Source organism: Molossus molossus, unplaced genomic scaffold (genome assembly GCF_014108415.1).
Source record: "Molossus molossus isolate mMolMol1 unplaced genomic scaffold, mMolMol1.p scaffold_m16_p_14, whole genome shotgun sequence".
Lineage (NCBI taxonomy): Eukaryota > Metazoa > Chordata > Mammalia > Chiroptera > Molossidae > Molossus > Molossus molossus.
Window position 1 is genome coordinate 89,225,571 of NW_023425349.1, and position 17,686 is coordinate 89,243,256.

The 17,686-nt window shown below is 45.1% G+C and overlaps 1 protein-coding gene and 1 non-coding gene across 2 annotated transcripts in view; one reads left to right on the forward strand and one right to left on the reverse strand.

Moving 5' to 3' along the window:
* Window positions 1–1,597: 1,597 nt before the first annotated feature.
* Window positions 1,598–1,717, reverse strand: LOC118630361. The gene has a single exon (XR_004959601.1). It is a non-coding gene; the product is annotated as a small nucleolar RNA SNORA32 (small nucleolar RNA).
* Window positions 1,718–7,499: 5,782 nt separating this feature from the next.
* The window catches only part of SPIN1 (spindlin 1), an 87,947-nt gene continuing 77,760 nt past the window's right edge, over window positions 7,500–17,686 (forward strand). Inside the window, exon 1 of the mRNA XM_036261365.1 lies at window positions 7,500–7,569. The gene's annotated coding sequence lies outside the window, so the exon portion shown is untranslated. The remainder of the gene's footprint in view (window positions 7,570–17,686) is intronic.

Consider the following 17,686-nt stretch of genomic DNA (forward strand, 5'->3'; position numbering starts at 1 on the left):
ATAAATTCACCTCATCTAGCATTCCCAGGACAAGTTATGCATTCATTTATAATAAATAGTTGTTAAACACGTACTGTCCTTTAGGAAGTATATTGAGAAGGAAAACAGACCTTTGTCTCAGCCCTCTGGACTTTATAATGGGGTAGGGAACAGACAATACACAGTAAACAAATCAATGCTGTCTATAACTACAAAAGAGAATCAGTGCTACGAAGAAAAATGAACAGGGATGTAAATAAAAATAAAAGACAGGAAGGACAATATATTTGGGCAGGTGGTCAGGGGAGGCTTCTCTGAGGAAGTGACATTTAAAAGCATTTATTTGCGTGCCGTGGAGAAAATGACCTGGAGGGAGGTGGGAGTGGGCCAGAGGAGGGAGCTGCAGAGTTGACCAGATGGCCAAACTCTGCTCCTGCTGTTTCTCTCTTAGAGTTGTTCATTCAGTAAACATTTCCCTAGCGCTATGTGATGTTCCCTCCGTGACCTGTAAACATGCTTGTGTGTGTAGACATAGCGTCCCCTCCAGAGGCTAGTGCAGGGCCTCACGCTGCTGGGGTACCCTGGACATTTGTCGAGCCACAGGGGTTGTTCTGGTTCCCCCTCTTCATTCAACAGTGTTGCGACAGCAAGTCTCAGTTGTTTGAGAGAAGCCCGGAAGGGGCATGGTGCTCTAATTTGTGATTTTGCTAAGGTTCCAGTAGCAAATTATCAAGCAAAGAATGAGTGTGGAGAGAGGGCATGTTCTGAGAGACAGGATTTCTGAGAGGAAAGCCATCACCCCCTGGCACTTGAAGTGCCATGGCCGCCAGACTTCCAAGGGGAGAGGACTGTAGCAGGCGGCTCCCTGCTCCTTCGAGGGGAAGATGCTTTAGCGTGGGGTCTGCCTGGTCTGAGGCTTCCAGGGAATCAAGGTGGCCAGACCTCTTCATTATAAATGGGAAAGGTCAGAACTTGTACCCTAGTTGAGGTGGACCCTATAGAAGACATTGGGGGTGATGGGGAAGAGGTCAGAAGCCAGGGACCTGGGCACAGAACTGGGTGTGGCTCCTCCAGGGCTTGCCTTAGCAGCTGGTGGTAACAGCCAGTGGGTACACTGGGTGTTTTTCCTAATAACGTTAGCGTTGAAATTCTGGAGCAAACCTGGGGAAAGCCATCTAGGGACCACAAAGGGTCTTCAGTAGAGTTGTTTTTTACAAAAAGTGTAAAGGGTTTTTATTATTTGTAACATAGGCACAATTATTTAAAGTTAAGACATTTTTATTTAAAGAATTTCACATGTTCTGAGTTCTTCCACACACTGCCTTAGTTTCTCCGGAGTTTGACTCTTTAATCCCCTTTTTTTTTTTTTGCTCAACCCAGTTGTCACGTCAGTCAGTCCTCTATAACAGGAATAGAGATGATCATGTGATCACAAACTATCTGGTCACTAGCAACCTAGAAGGATTAGCTAGACAGAGGACATTCGCAAGACTCCAGAGAGCTAAGGCAGCTATGTGAAATCTCACGGATTACCAATGGCTATTACAAAATCACAGATAGCTTGTGTTATATTTATATTGGACAGTGCTCATCTAGACAATGAAAATAAGGGTTCAGAAAATGTTCCCAATAGTCTGAAGGCTACCAATGTAGCAGAAAGAAAATCCAATTGGAAAATATTTTGTGGTCATGTCCACAGCAAATGAGAAACTGCGCTCTAAAGCCTTGGTAATGACCACTCAGCAGAGCTGTTAATGAACCTCTTCTCTCCCCAGGCTCCAGTCCAGGAGTGGAGACACAGCGGGAAAGGAATCCAAGGCTCTGCCCTCTGGGAGGGTGATAAGAGGAGATAATATGATGGAGGGTAAAGAGAGGCTGGGAGAATCCACTCTCACCCATTTCTACTCCTATAGCCCAGAGTGGGGGACTACCTGGAGGGGTTCCAGGCACAGCTGACTCTGCCTCTGCCCTTCTGGAACTCTCCTTACTCCTTTCTCCCCATTTTGGTCCCACTGCTGTCCATCCAGGGAGGCTCTGGTCACCTTGGCTCTGGACCTGTATCAGCGTGGTTCTCAGAGATCTGGCCCAGTGCCTGGTCAGGACCACCGAAGAGCTGCCCGTCTTCCTGTGCCCACCATCTTCTCAGGATTCCCGCGTGAGGACTGCCTGACCAGTGTAGCCACAACCCTGGACCCATGGGTGGGAGTCGGAGAGCCAGTATGAGAGTTCAGACTGAGTCACCCCAAGATGAGCCTCTGTGGTATACAGATTGTCTTGAGCTAAAGGCAATTTTAGCGTCAGGCTCCAGAGAAACTTCTGCTCCCCCCGCCCTTAACTACCTAGAAGAACTTGTACTAGGGGCCTTGCCCACAGTAAGAGACTATTATCAGTAACCTTTGGACCCACCTATACAGCAGGGTAAACTTATATTTACTAAACATCTGCTCTGCTTATCAATAACCTTTTATTTTTATTTATTTTTAATTTTTTTCTTTATTGATTTTAGAGAGAGAGGAAGGGAGAGGGAGAGAGATAGAAACATCAATGAGAACATCGATTGGCCCCTTTATTTGTTTGTTAATCTTCACCCGAGGATATTTTTCCTTTGACTTTTAGATAAGAGTGGAAGGGAAGGAGGGCGAAAGAGAGAGAGACACAATCATTGGTTGCCTCCTGGGGCCAGGGATCAAACCTGCGACCCTTCGGTCCTTGGGCAGATGCTCTTCGCTAAGCCGAACCGGTCAGGGTGCAATCTCCCTTTCTACCTCTGAACCTCTCCTGCATGTGTGGTCTCTGACTCTGTCATGTATGTGGGGTTCCTATACATATGTACATATTAAATTTGGTTATTTTTTTTTTTTATTGCTAATCTGTCTCAAGTCTATTTGATTACTAGACCAGCCAGAAGAACCCGGAGGGTGGAGGAAAGTTTGTTCCTCCCCACCAGCAGGAACCCCAATCCTCACGAGGCCAACATGTTCCACGTGTGAGACCCCTGAGCACTCCCAGTTCAATGACTTGACCCCACTGCCTGGGGCTAGGCCATAGGATTGTCAATATAAGAAACTAACATTCAAACCTGTAGAGAATTTTTATGAATTTATTTGAGCCAAACTGACGACGATTGCTGGAAAGCCAAACCTCCCCAGATGAGGAAAATGCTTTCTAGAATGGCAGTTATACACCGTAGTTTATACATTACAATCAAATTAGGAGCCGTAAATGGGTTACAATAAATCCACTGGTGACAGATTAGGGAGGCAGGAAAAAGCAATGTGGTGGTGGTGGGGCAAACCTACAAGATTGGATACAAAGTAAAATGATAGATACATACTTCTTTTACACAAGTGAATACAGGACAGTTAACAGTCAACAATTAACATGATAATAATAACAATGAGGGGATTTATGGTCTGAAGATAGGTGGCTACGTTTTGAGGGGTCTGGAAAAAGGAAATTACGTTGACAAAAACACAACAGACAGGCTCAAAAATTAAGGTAAACACAGACTTTTGTTACGAAAAAAGACTGCCTTAGGACATAACCACCTGCCATGAACTGCTTTTAATTTAAAAGTTTTAATTTTAGACCATCTTATTTGATTGCTTTAGGTCTCTGAGTTTGCAGACCTTCCCTGAGCTTGTCAAGTTTAGTATATGGTCCCTTTTTGTCCACAGGACCAATTGGGGGATGACCCAGGCAGTCACTGAGGAAAGAGCATCCTTATCTACAAGGTGACAGGTGGCCCGTCAAGCTCACCCTCCTAGAGGTTAAGCTAATACAAAGAATTATCCCTGTGTGTGAGGTATATATACTGAATACTTTTTGCTACACTGAATAACTGAATAATCCTTTAATAAATATAACTAATTTGAAAAGGGTTGTTTTCCAAGTATCACGTCAATGTCAGTGGGGTACATATTCCAAGGTTCACTGTGGGTTTGCCCCACTCCCACATTGCAAATGTGTAAAAATGTTAAGAGATGGAGCCACTTTAAAATGGAGTTGGATCTGCCAATCTAGAGGAACTGCCTTTTTAGCCTTGTGCCTCAAATCTTTGGAATGTTAAAACAAGGCAAAATAACCTTTGGACTGGGCCTAAAGCAACACTGTATCCCAAACAACTGTTTGCAAAGATAAGAAAGCAGCTATGGAACTGGATGGCGACCAGACAGAATTAAAAGCATTCTTTAGAATTATCATCACTACATTAGCTTATCTGCATTTACAGAAAATTCCTTCTTTCTATTGATATGATTATTCCACTTCACTGATGTAATTGTTCCTTTTCCCTTTCTCAAATATCCCTTTGCCTTCACCTCCCAATCAGAACACTATTTGGATTTCTGCCTCAATCAGTGCTTCCCCAATAGCTTTTTTTTTTGGATCTCAAGTAAATGCTTGTTGCTTCTCACTTCAGCCTTCTATTTTGAGGTTAATAAATGTATTAGTTTCTGGGACAGAAATTCCTGTAACCCCAAGTAAGAACCCAGGACCCAGCCCAGCCAGTGTGGTTCAGTGGTTGAGTGTCTACCCATGCACTGAGAGGTCACTGGTTCAATTCCAGGTCAGGGCACATGCCCAGGTTGTGGGCCAAATCCCCAGGGGGTGGGGGGCATGCAGAAGGCGGCCAATGGATGTTCTCTCTCATTGATATTTCTATCTCTCCCTCTTCCTTTCTTTCTCTCTAAAATCAATAAAAAAAAAAAAAGAGACATAGGCCCTATCATAGGTAAACTTTTAACAATCCAATTTATATTTGCCAGCAATAAAGTTCCTGCAGGAGGAAAATAGAGGTAGGCTCTTCTGACCTAATGTGGTTAAGAAACTATAAAGAAATTAACTATATATTTGTTTCTGGAAATACTTGGTTAGTAAGTTGGAAGCAGGGGCAGCTTGGGAAGCTGAGCAAGGTGGCTTACTTAGCATTTTAGAAACTAAAAAATAACCTGGATGCCACTTTTACAGCTTATTTTTTTAAAAAATTAATTTTTCAGAAAAGTTGTAAAGAAACTGCACAATGAACACACATATACCCATCACCTAGATTCAATTTTTAACATTTTGCTTTACATCTATATAAAATACATGTTTCTGAGCCATCTGAAAGTAAGGTGTAGCCATGAGAACCCTTGACTCTAAATAATCCAGCATACACTTCTAATAACAAGGCATTCTCATAAACAGCCATAACACTGAAGCATTTAATGATTCAATAATGCTCTCTAAAATGTGTTCCTGACACAAAGTTTCTCAATTGTCCTCCAACTCCTTCATAGTTTCTTTCCTTCAAGGTGTAGGATCAAGGATTATGGGATGATTTGCTGGTGGTCTGCCATGGAGAGATTCTCTAATTTTTCTGTTTTCCTTGATACTGATTTTCCGAAGAGTTTGGTGGAACTATTTTGCAGAATGTCTCTCAATCTGGATTTGTCTGATTTCCCCCCCGTGACTAGACTTATTATTATTTTTTGGTATGTGCCCCTAGCAGGACCCGAACCCGGGACTCTCTGGTCCGCAGCCAATGCTCCAACTGCTGAGCCAAACCGGCCAGGGCGACTAGACTTCTTTTAAACATACTTTGGCAGATATACATGGGGGATGTAAAAACCCATTTTTGACATTCAGCATGCTGAGTAAGGCTTCAGAGGGTAGCTCAGATACTTCTAGCAGGAATGGTGGTTGCCTCCTGGGGAGTGTGGCCCTTTCAAACAAAAGGCCGGCTGAGTTCCCTGTCCTAGATAGCTCCAGTGACCAGTACTAGAGGTAACATTCATAGCAGGGGTTCTTGGGGGTGAGGGCATATTTGGCTTTGCCTGGAGACATTTTTGGTTGTGAAACTGTTAGGGGAGTGGGTGTACTACTGCATCTAAGTCGGAAGAGGCCAGCGATGCTGTCAAACATCCCCCTTGAAAAAGTATTATCTGACCCCAAATGTCAATAGTGGACAGGTGGAAAAACCTAGGGAGCCAGTTAAGTGTTCCAACCAGCTGACTCCTGGCACCATTCTTGTTCCTGAAATGCTCCACTACTGTCTGGGCCATCAACATTAAACCCACAAACGAAAGTAACAATTTCCCAATGCTTTCCTGTTAAGTAGGAGATTCACTTTTATACGCCTGTACCTAAACTGGTCCTCTAGTTGGCCTGTGAACTCCCTGCGCCTGCCAAGGCGTCATCTGAGATGAGCACTTGGTTAGTTAGAGCAGGCACCTACCTATCTTATTTGGAAGAAAAGGTGACAGTGAAATCCCAAGAGCATTGCTAACTAACAAGTGAGCTGCAGGTTAGAGTGTACAGAGTGCTTTCCAATAATAAGTCCTGTCATTTAACCAGACAACACTCTAGGAGGCCGTTTATCACCAGGTGGCTGGCTGTGCTTTCGCACTCGAGGAACTGCGTCTGCCCTGGGAATGGCTCGAAGACACCCGCTGGTGGGGGGGTGGGGGGGTGGAGGAGAGCCAAAGGCCGGGGGGAGGGTGAGCACCGGGCAGGGTAGGGTTCAGACCGGGATTCAGCCTCTAGGTCCCACACTCAACTCCGTAGTAGTCAAAACTGTTCCTTCCTCTCCCTCCTCCTCCTCCTGTAGACACCTACCCTAACGCTTAAAGCGCGCCTTGGCTGAAATCAATTCCAACAAGGTCACCAGTGGACGTGGGCAAGGCTGGCTCCTGATCTCAGGAGAATCGGGCGAGTACTCCCGTTTGCGGTAGGGGCCGGGCAAGGCCGGGATGTCAGGTCTTGCAGAGGCCTCCCTTACCCCCGTACTCCAGGTAGGGCAGGTCAGAGGACGCGGCCCGGGCACGGGTGTGCAGGGCGGCAGAGGGGTCCGCGAGGGGAGCCGTCGGTGGGGAACACAGCTCAGCCCGCGGACGCCCTTGTCCACCGTGTCCGGCCCCATCGGACCGGCCGCGTGTGCGCCGCAGGACTTGCTACTCTAATCGAAGAACAAGGAGAGCTGGTCATTCCGTTTAAGGTATCACACCGAGAGAAAACGGTACTTCCCTGAAGGCTTACTTCCGTTGTCACTAGCGCCCACTGGGCTTTTGGGCTTCCGCGCCCCTAATACCGCCCCTTCCCGACGAGCACCTGGGACCCAGCGCCCCCGCGCCGCCTAGTGAGAGCGAACCTTGACTCCGTCCCACCGCCCGGCCCACGCGCCACTATATCAAGTCCCGCCACCCAAGCCCCGCCCCGCCACCCCGCCAGGTGAGCAGCTCCGGCTCCGCTGCACAATACGGCCGGTCAACCGCCCTCCAGGCCCCGCCCTCCCGCCAGGTTCTGCAGTGCTCCGTCACGCCCCGCCTACCCAGCCGCCAGGTGAGCAGCTCCAGGCCCCGCCCACCGCATGCAGCGCCTGCGCAGTGCGGACCGTCGGGCCGAGGCCGGGCGGCGCGGCCGGCGCAGTCTGCGGACGCAGTGCGCGTGCGTCGTGCGGCCGGGGGCGGGCGGCGGCGGCGGCGGCGGCGGCGGCGGCGGCGGCGGAGCGGGGGCGGGGCGGCGCCGTCTGGCTCGGTCGGGCCAGGGCGGGAGCACGGCTCGGGACGACGGGGCCCGCGGACTGAGGACAGTGGCCTCGGTGGCCGACAGGTGAGGCCCGTGTGCCCTTAGAGAGCGGGCGTCGCGACTGGGGCGCGGCGGGCTCGTTAAGGGGCGGCGGCGCCCGGGGAGCGGCGGGCTACGGCGCATTGTCCGGGCGGCGGGCGGCGTCTGCACAGCGCCCCCTGCCGGCCGGGCCGCGGGTGGGGGCCCCCGGCCGTTCGCCTTTGTTCACCGCCCCCGCCAACATGGCCGCCGCCCCTGGCCCGGCCGCACCGCGTGCTTTGTTCCGGACGCCGCGGCCCCGGGCGGGCGGCGCGGCCTGGGGAGGGGAGGCGATGCGCCGGCGGGGGCGGGTGGGGTGAGTTGCATAACGCGGGCTGGGCCGGAGAAGGGGGAATGGGACCCCCAAGCGGGGGAGGGGCCAAAGGGAGGGGGTAAGGTTCGAGTCCCACGGGTCTTGGGGAGGCGGGCGGGCGGGAGGGAGGGGGAGGGGTCCGGAGGAGGGGAGGGGAGGGGACCGGTCCATGGAGTACGGGGCGAGGCAGTGCGGGAATCCCTTGCGACGCTTGGACCGGGTTGGGACCCCGGGGAGGAGAGGGGAGGGGAGGAGGCTCTCCGGGTGGTACCCTGTGGCTGGTCGCTTCCCTCCCGTCTCGGCGGTGGGCTTGGCGGGGAGGGAGGCTTCTCGGGGTTTCCCATGACGCCCACCGCCCCAATTTTCGCGCAGCACCCTGCGCCCTGGGCGCCTTGCGCGGGACGGGAGGGTGGCGAGGTGTGTGCAGTTACACACACACTAACACACTCTTCCTCACGATGACCTTGAGCGCTTTCCGCAGCGTTTGTGGAGATGAATCTCACGACGTGGAAACTGCGCAGTGCTTGGGGTTCGGTTCTGCCTGCCTCTCCACTTGGGTGCGACCCCCCCCCTTTATAACTACACTGGATCTTAGCGACGGTCTCCGCAGTATATGCCTCGAAATAGGCATCCCAGATATGTTTAAGCAGTTGTTTTGTGTTTATTTGCTTTCTTTGATTTGTGGGTTGGGATACCGGGTTTTGCAGAGGGTTTTTCCTGCACGTTCAAGTGGCAAGTGCGGATTATTAGGCGATTTCAGCTCTACATCACAAAGCAACTCGAGATACATTTAAGTTTTCAAGGACCACTGTGTGACATGACTTCTGCAGTAGACGACATACCTACAAAACTGGGAATACCTATATAAGTTCTATTGGAATTTTCTGGAAGGGCCTTTGCAGTCAGAAAGAGACACTACAGTAATTGCTTTCTACATAGCTTTGTTAGGAAGTGAACGTTAAACGTATCCTGGGGGATTACTAGTGCAGATTGAGTTTGTGAACATTCTTAGAGGTGGTTATGGGTCGGGAAATTTCAGATGAAATGAACCTTCTCCCAACTCCCTTCCCTCAGCCTTGGTTAATATCAGACTTGATAATACACGTAAACGTTGCACAATATGTGTCAAATTATCAGTAGAAAGCATCGATTTCTTGTGAGGAATAAAATAGAATTTCCTTATTTCTAATCATTTGAGTAGGGAAATACAGTTACTGTTAAAATGCTGTAAAATGGATAAGGAAAAAGGGTCTTCAGTTATATCTTTTTTTTTTAAATACTTGATGATTCGCGGAATTTCGCCAGTAATATTTCTAATGGTACCTTTAATGACCAGTTCAGAACACAGTAAGAGTATTTACTTAGTTTTGGAATATCTGAAACTTAAAGTGAATTCTTTGTGGCACTGTACAGATGGTTCCCAATTTATGATTTTTTGACTTTACAATGATGTGTTCAATAAAAGTGGACTTCGAGTTTTGAATTTTGATTTGTTCCTGGGCTAGTGATAGGCTGTGTAGTACTCTCTCTTGTGAGCCTCAGCTTCCAGTCAGGCACGTGATCACAACCAACACTCTACAGTGAACTTGTTGCCGGTGTTTTGGGGCCATTGTTTTGGGTTTTTGCATTCCATTATGTCTATAAAATGGCCATCTGTTTACCTGTTTCTGATGAGAGAGGAAGGCAGTTACTCTTGAGGTGAAACTCAAGATAATTGCCCTACTGTAGGTTAATGTAAATGTTCTTAGCACTTTTAAGGGAGGGTAGACTAAGCCATGATGTTTGGTAGGTTAGGTGTATTAAATATCTCTTCGATTTACGATATTTCCAACTTATGATGGGTTCATTGGGATATAACCACATTGTAAGTCTAGGAGCATCTATAGTTCTAAGAGATGGTACAGGATATTAAACAAGACAACAAATGGGTACAGGCTGCCTGTCACTACTTGAGCCAGTTAGGCAGAGACAAGGTTGAATGTATATGAGCATTTATTCCAATATTGCTGGCAGTGTGGGAGAGCAGCCAGGTCACCCTGCAAAACTCTGCTCTCTATTCCCACCTTAGCCAGTTGCTTATATTGGATATTACATGGGGAAGTAGGCAAAAGGGAATTATCAGTGGGTAAAACAGTTACAGATTATGGGCATGGGGAAGTAATGGAAGCTGGGGAATGTTGGCTGTCTCACTGCACCACCTCTAAGACTCCAAGATGGTTAGTCTTCCATGATGGGGTGGAGGTTTGGGGGGCAGTTTTTTGGTAGAAGGGACAGCATTTCTGAGGTAAAATCCCAGGGTGTACCGCTTCCAGCCAGGTCAGAATGGGCTTTCTTTGATCACAACAAAGCAATCATGATTAACAACAGAGCAAGGATATTCAATATTTCTTATTACTATGTACTATGGCCAGCACCCCATTATGATTAGTTCTCTATTCTATTATTCTCTCCCACCCCTTTCAGATAGACAAAGGGTTCCGTGGTCACCTAAGTTTGGGAAACAATGCTATTCCTTTTCTTTGAGGCTCACAATTCACATTTTTACATTTGGGCTGTGAGACATAGTGTATTAGTATTATTTTAGACATAGTAGTATTTTTCATATTTGCCCCTAGGTCTCTTTTTGTTCTGTTCTTAGTGTAATGTCTTAACACCCATAAAATCTAGGCAATGTTGGTCATGAGGTCCTTACAGTGTATCTTAGATAATGTTACCTCTCCTTTGTGAACTGGGCTGGGAGGTTGATGTGCTTTGTGTGTGCTTTTGCATCAGATTTGGCTCTTACTGTACTGATGAGAAATTGTGTGAGTTATTAACTTGAAGTCTTAAATACCAGAAACGTAATTACAGTGTTTTCAATACTTGATAACTTACCTGACTGCACAGTTACAACTTCTGGCTGCATTCCTTAATTGTTAACATTTTTTTCCCTGCTCCTATGTTAGAAATACACAAAAAAGATACTTTGTTTCTGAAGTTACTAAGTGGGTTATTTAGAGATTTAAAAATAGCCCTGGCCCGTTTGGCTTAGAGGTTAGAGTGTTGGCCTCCAGTCTGGAGAGACCTGGGTTCAGTTCCTGCTAATGGCATGTACCTCGGTTGCAGTTTGTTCCCGGCCCTGGTTGGGTCATGTGGGTGGCAACCACTCGATGTGTCCCTTTCACATCGATGTTTCTCCCCCCCCCCCCCACACTCTATCTGAACAAAATATCGAAAAATGTCCTCGGGTGAGGATAAAAAATTAAATAAATAAATGATGCTGTTGGGTATTTCTTTGGCTTAGCTGTTAGCATCTTAATTAACTGCTGAGAAAGAGTAGTTAATATATCCATGTAAATACTTCCTTATGTTTATTAGATGCTTAAATGTATTTTTTCTTCTTTCTTTGAATAAATATAAATTGGAAGAGAGGAATCAACTATTTTGTCTAAGTATTTTGTTCATTTTGGAAGACATTGTGGTATTGTGAAAAGGAGATGAGCTTTGGAGTTAAACATGGAGATAGAATGGCCTTTTGACTCAGAAGAGTCGGATTGAAATCCAGCCCCACTAGTCCAAAGCCACATAACTGATTCATCACATAGCCTTTTTATTTTTAATTTTTAATTTTTTACTTATTGATTTTGAGGGAGAGAGAGATTTGTTGTTCCACTTACTTATGCATTCATTGGTTACTTCTTGTATGTGCCCTGACTGGGGATCAAACCTTCAGCTTTTGTGTATCGGGACGATGCTCTAACCAACTGAGCTGCTCAGCCAGGGCTCATGTATCTTTTTAAACTTCTGATTCCTCATCTGTAAACTGAGATGAAACCTATCATATAAGGCTATTACGAGAATTAAATTAAATAGACTATAGAGTTCCCAGTATAATTCCTGAAAAAAAAGCTGCTGATGCCAGACATTGTTGACTTTTTTTCCCCTTCCTTCTTTTGAACTTTTTATTATTTATTTTTTAAATACGTTTTTATTGATTTTAGAGAGAGGGCAGGAAACACTGATTGGTTGCCTCCCTTATGCACCCGCACCTTGACTGGGAATGGAACTGATGACCCTTAGGTGTGCAGGATGATGCTTAACCTATGAGCCACACTGGCCAGACTTTTCAGTTGAACTTTGTTGTAGTAGGTAGCATTTTTTTTTTTTTTTCATGTTAAAGTAAACAGGTTCTTAGTTGTGCCCAGTATTCAATATAATATTTAATTAAATCTTTATTAGGTGCTTACTTTACAGTCCTAAAATTGCCATAAGTCTTTTTTTTTTTTTTTTTAAATCCTCACCTGAGGACATTTTTGCATTTATCTTCAGATAGAGCAGGAGGAAGAGAAAGAGAGAAACATCGATGTGAGACACATCGACTGACTGGTTGCTGCCCACAACCCCAACGGGCTGGGGACAAACTGCAACTGAGGTACATGCCCTTAATGGGAACCGAACCCGGGTCTCCCTGGTCTGCGGGTTGATGCTCTAACCACCGAGAAACCCAGCAGGGCGCCACAAGTCTTTTCTAGAACAAGTCATGTATGCCATAATAAAGATGTGCACTTAGAGACCCTATAGTGTGTAGGGAAGATACACATGTATATAATGAGGAAATTCTATGCAGAGGGTATCTGGGAAGAGAAGGTGATGCTCCAGCAGAATATAGAGTAGGAGAAGATGCAAGTCTAGATGGAGGGATAGCAGGGGCAGAGGCATGAAAAAGTGTTTGAAACCATCCTAGAATTGAATCCCAGCCAAAACATGGCCCTGGTTATCTTTTACTCTGGGGTATATTATGTTTGTTTATAGAATGGGATGAGGACACCTACCTCAAGTGTATGTTTCGATAGAGTGGCTCCTGGATGTAGTAAGTCCCCTGTGGGTATTGATCATGATGATGTTCACACTGCTGATGCCACCTCCAGTTTGGCCTGGCCAGTTTTTTAGGGATGAATTTGGGGCCATATTTTAAATAATTCTACATATCAAATTGAGGCAGTTGGTGTTTATTCTCTAGGTGAGGGAAGCCATTGGCAGACATTGAACAGCATGAAGGTAGATTGGAGGTCTTTCTGCCACTGTAGGCTCTCATCTCCAGAGTCTGGCCTATTGGGGAAGGCGGGGGAAGTCATTTGAGGAAGGAAGAATTGGTCTGGAGTCACTAGCATGTCTAATGTGTTGACTTTTGGGGGTATTACTTTATCCAGATGTTGCATAAATATGGGTATGATTTTATCCAGATGATGAGAGAATAAATGAAAAGACTAGTAAAGCATTTTATTCCATTTTAGATGTTTTCAGATTGTAGTAATGTCTTTAAAAGGCAAAACAACTTTTTAAAAAAATTAGATTATATTTCTTTAGAGTAATTTGATCACTTTGCTTATAGTTATATCCTTCTAACCTAGGTTTAATTTTTGGATCTGTCTTCAAATGATCTGTATATTTGTAAATGATCTGTATGTTGTAGACGTGTATAGACATGTATATGATCTGTATATTATCTGTATATTAACTCATCATGTATCTGAATTCATATTCCTAGCTTGAGTTTTTTAGGTTCTGACAGAAGTGATAACAATGTCATTTTTACTGTGCATAGGTTAATTGGTTGTGAGTTTCTTTCTTTTTTTTTTTGCTTTTTCTCGTGAGTATCATGTGGCCCGTGGTGTTTTGTGTATTCAGTGCTTTTAATCAAGTAGTCATCCTCTTTTTTTCTTCAGTTTGTTTTAACTTGGGTGTGGTGGTGTCCTTTCAAGGTAGTTTGCTTACCTTGGATGCAACGCCATTAATCTTTTTTATTTTAATTTATTGATTTTGAGAGAGAGAGAGAGACATTGATTTGTTGTTCCACTTATTTATGCATTAATTGGTTGATTCTTTTTTTAAAAATAATGTTTTTATTGAGTTTTTAGAGAGTAAGGAAGGGAGAGATGGATAGAAACATCGATGTGAGAGAGAAACATTGATCGGCTGCCTCCTGTACGCCCCCTACTGGGGATGGAGCCTGCAACCTGGGCATGTACCCTGGCTGGGAATTGAACTCACAGCCTTGGCATATTGGGACAATGCTCTAACAATCTGAGCTACCAGGTAAGGGCCAACTCCATTAATCTTTAAACTGTTTCTTGCTTCTGACACAAGGTGTCTGAGGCACATTTTGTGTTTTTCCTGCCCATTACCTGTTAGCTGGTTCTTTTTTTTTTAAATTTTTTTTTTTTTTCCTCACCCGAGGACATTTTTCGATATTTTGTTCAGATAGAGTGAGAGGGAGAGAGAGAGAGAGAAACATCGACGTGAAAGCGACACATCGAGTGGTTGCCACCCACACGACCCAACCAGGGCTGGGGACAAACTGCAACCAAGGTTCGTGCCCTTAGCGGGAACCGAACCCGGGTCTCTCCGGACCGCAGGCCGACGCTCTAACCGCTGAGCCAAACCGGCCAGGGCTTTTTTAAAATTTTTTCAGAGGGGAAGATGTCACTGTATTGTCACATCAGTCTCTCAAATACACTCAACACAACCAGAAACACTGAGCAGATAAAGTGCTGTCAGCCGATTAATTTAACCCCTTTTATCTGGAGTGGAATTGAGATATCAAAACTTGGTGTTTGCCTCCCGGTTGCTACTGGGATGCCCCTGTTTTTATTGAACAGACTTGGGATATATAAAATTTGATTTTATATGGACATTTCAAATTCATACCATTGAAAATATGCGTTTCTAGCAATATTGTGTACTTTTCTTTTTTCTACAATGTAAATATAGTAGTTTGTAAATACTAATAAAATGATTGTAGGTTTATATTTTATTGCAGTTATCTTTGTTTTTAAAATTTATCCATATAAGGATGTACAGTTGACATTCTGAATTATAAAATCACTTAAAAATATTTTTCCTCTGATTATGTTACTGTTTTGATGGTTAGTTTGATTTATTTGTGTGACATCCTTAACTTCTCAGGATTGCTTTAATTTATGTAATGTTTGTTTTTTTTTTTTTTTTTTTTGCTTTTTTTTTTTAATCCTCATCCGAGGACATTTTTCCATTTTTTGTACAGACAGAGTGGGAGGGAGAGAGAGGAAGAGAGAGAGAAGGAAACATCGATGTGAAAGGGACACATCGAGTGGCCGCCACCCGCACGACCAACCAGGGCCGGGGACAAACCGCAACCGAGGTACATGCCCTCAGCGGGAACCGAACTCGGGTCTCTCCGGACCGCAGGCGGACGCTCTAACCGCTGAGCTAAACTGGCCAGGGCTGTAATGTGTTTTTTTAGTATTTAAGACATTTATGTGGTTTAGAAGTTAAAGCTGTGTTACTGTTCACAGTTTCCCATTCCTGTCCTTTGTACCTGTCCCCCTCCTGCCCCATTTTTATTAGTGTTTGGTTAATTATTCCAGTGTTTCATTTTTGCAAATACAAGCTCATACATGTGTTTTTACTTAGATTCCTTTCTCAAACAAAATATAGAATTCTGTGTACACTGTTTTGTTTTCTCCTTTTTGCTTAATATATTCTGGAGATCACTTTATGAGCTCCTTCCCATTCTTTTGTGTTTGCAGTTTGTCTTCTAACGATGAATACTTGGGTTGTTTATATTCTGTTGCTGTTATAAATATTGCTCCAGTGAATACTTTGTGGATATATTGTTTTGTATTTGTGAAGGAATAGCTTTAAGGTAGTGAGATTTTTGGGTAAAAAGTCAATATGTTTGTAATTCTGGTAGTGTCAAAAATTACATTTTAAGAAGGCAGGTCTGATTATGTCACCCTTTTACTTAAAACTTGCAGTGGCATCCCATTGCTTTAAGGATAGAACTATATCACATGGCCTCAAGGGCATACATCATGTTCATCCTCTGGGACTTCGGACTCACTGTGCACTTCATCTCCCCTTGCTTTTCTTTTCTTTTTTTTTAATTGATATTTTGTTCAGATAGAGTGGGAGAAAGAGAGAGAGAGAGAGAAACATCGACGTGAAAGGGACACATCGAGTGGTTGCCACCCTCACAACCCAACCAGGGCCGGGGAAAAACTGCAACCGAGGTACATACCCTTAGTGGGAACCGAACCCTGGTCTCTCTGGGCCGCAGGCCGACGCTCTAACCGCTGAGCCAAACCGGCCAGGGCTCCCCTTGCTTTTCTCTGTCCTTCTGCCATTTCCTGTGCCCACCATCTCCTTTACCAGGGAGTGTGGCATTTGTTCTTTTCCTCTGTGGGATGCTTTTCTGTCCTTGTTTCGTTATTCCTAGTCTTTAGAGCTTGCCTCAAACATCGCTTTTTCATGATATTTTTTGTGTGAGTTTGTACGTTTGCACAATAAAGGTAAAGACTATAGTCCAGGGAATCCCCGTGTACCTGCTATAGCAACCATCCATTTTCTGAAGTTTTTCTTGACCTTCTAATAGGAGAAAATCAGGTCCTCCTATCAGAGATGTACGTTGCTGTTCTTTCTGGTGCTTATCAAATGTATAGTGCTATGTTTGTTTACATAATTTAATGAATTTTTATTTTCCCCAAAAGGCTGAGCTTAATGAAAGCAGAGGCTCTTCCTGTTTTTGCCCATAATTGTTTTCTACTACTTTGCTCAGTACCTGCACTGTGAGTGCTCAAACCTCCTGGACAGCAACTAGAATTGTCCGAGGGAAGGTGGAGGCTGTGTTTATGTCTGGTCTGCACAGTTGTCTCTCAATCAGTGGTTATTAGGAATCCGAGTTAACAATGTGTAGAATCTGATAGAGCAGCCTGTATACAATAAGGCTGTTCTCTACGTGCCTGATGCTGGTGTTTGGAGTTCACAGGGCAGGCATTTGGGAACAGAAGATGGATATGTAGTGGGGAAGAACATGAACAAGCCGGAGATCACAGCAGGCCATATTGAAAGCTGTGTCATTTCTCTTGTCTGTGACCTTGGTTGTGTGGGTGACCTACAAGCCCTTGTCATGGAGCTAGCCACATACACTTGGCCCAGGAGGCGGAGGAGCACAGGGAAGAGAAGGCACAAGCAGTTGCAGCCGGTGCAGGCCCAACCAACCATGCCTCGAGTCAGTGAGGTGGATGGGAAGATGAGTGGGTGTAGGTTACAGAGGTGCCCCTTCGCTTCTACCTTCTGCCTGCTGCACAATAACATTTCTTGTGGCCCGCCCAAACCAGGAACAAGGGGGAGAGGAAATTCTGGGGAATGTGATTTAGCCAAGTTAAAACATTACAAAGCAAAATAATGAGCTCAGGGTTTTAAATTCCCAACTCAGATTCTACATAAAGGAGTTTCTGTGTCTGCCCTAAAAGTAAATTGAATTCCCAATTTGTAAGTGAAAACATTGATTGGTAATGAATGGGATCCTGAAAATTGGATTAAGGGCATATGGTTAGATTCTAATTGAGCTGGAGACCTTGAAACCCTAAATTCTGCTGGACTGTCTTTGCCAATAGAAGCAACCTTTCCATCTTGTGCCTGAGGAACTTAATCTCCATTTCCCTGAAAACCCTGTAATTGGCCTCTCCTAGGATAGTCTCAGCAGACTCTAAAGGGTGAGATGCAAACTGTGAATCATGAGGAGGTGTGCTGCCTTCCAAAAGATTGTCTGGTTTGCCCTATGTTGTGGGAATGGATCTTAAGGATGTAGGATAATGCTGGAAGGAATTATAGTTGGGTTAGACTGAATTTATTGATATGGGCCCATAAGCAGAGATTCTGAATTCAGTGTTGTAGCTCAAGGGGCAAGGGCCTCTGATCTTCCAAAACAGCTCAGAACGTGGCCTGTGCTAAGCAAAGTAGAGCTGCTAGAACTACCTTGGTGTACCACAGAGGAAGGATCCGTAAACT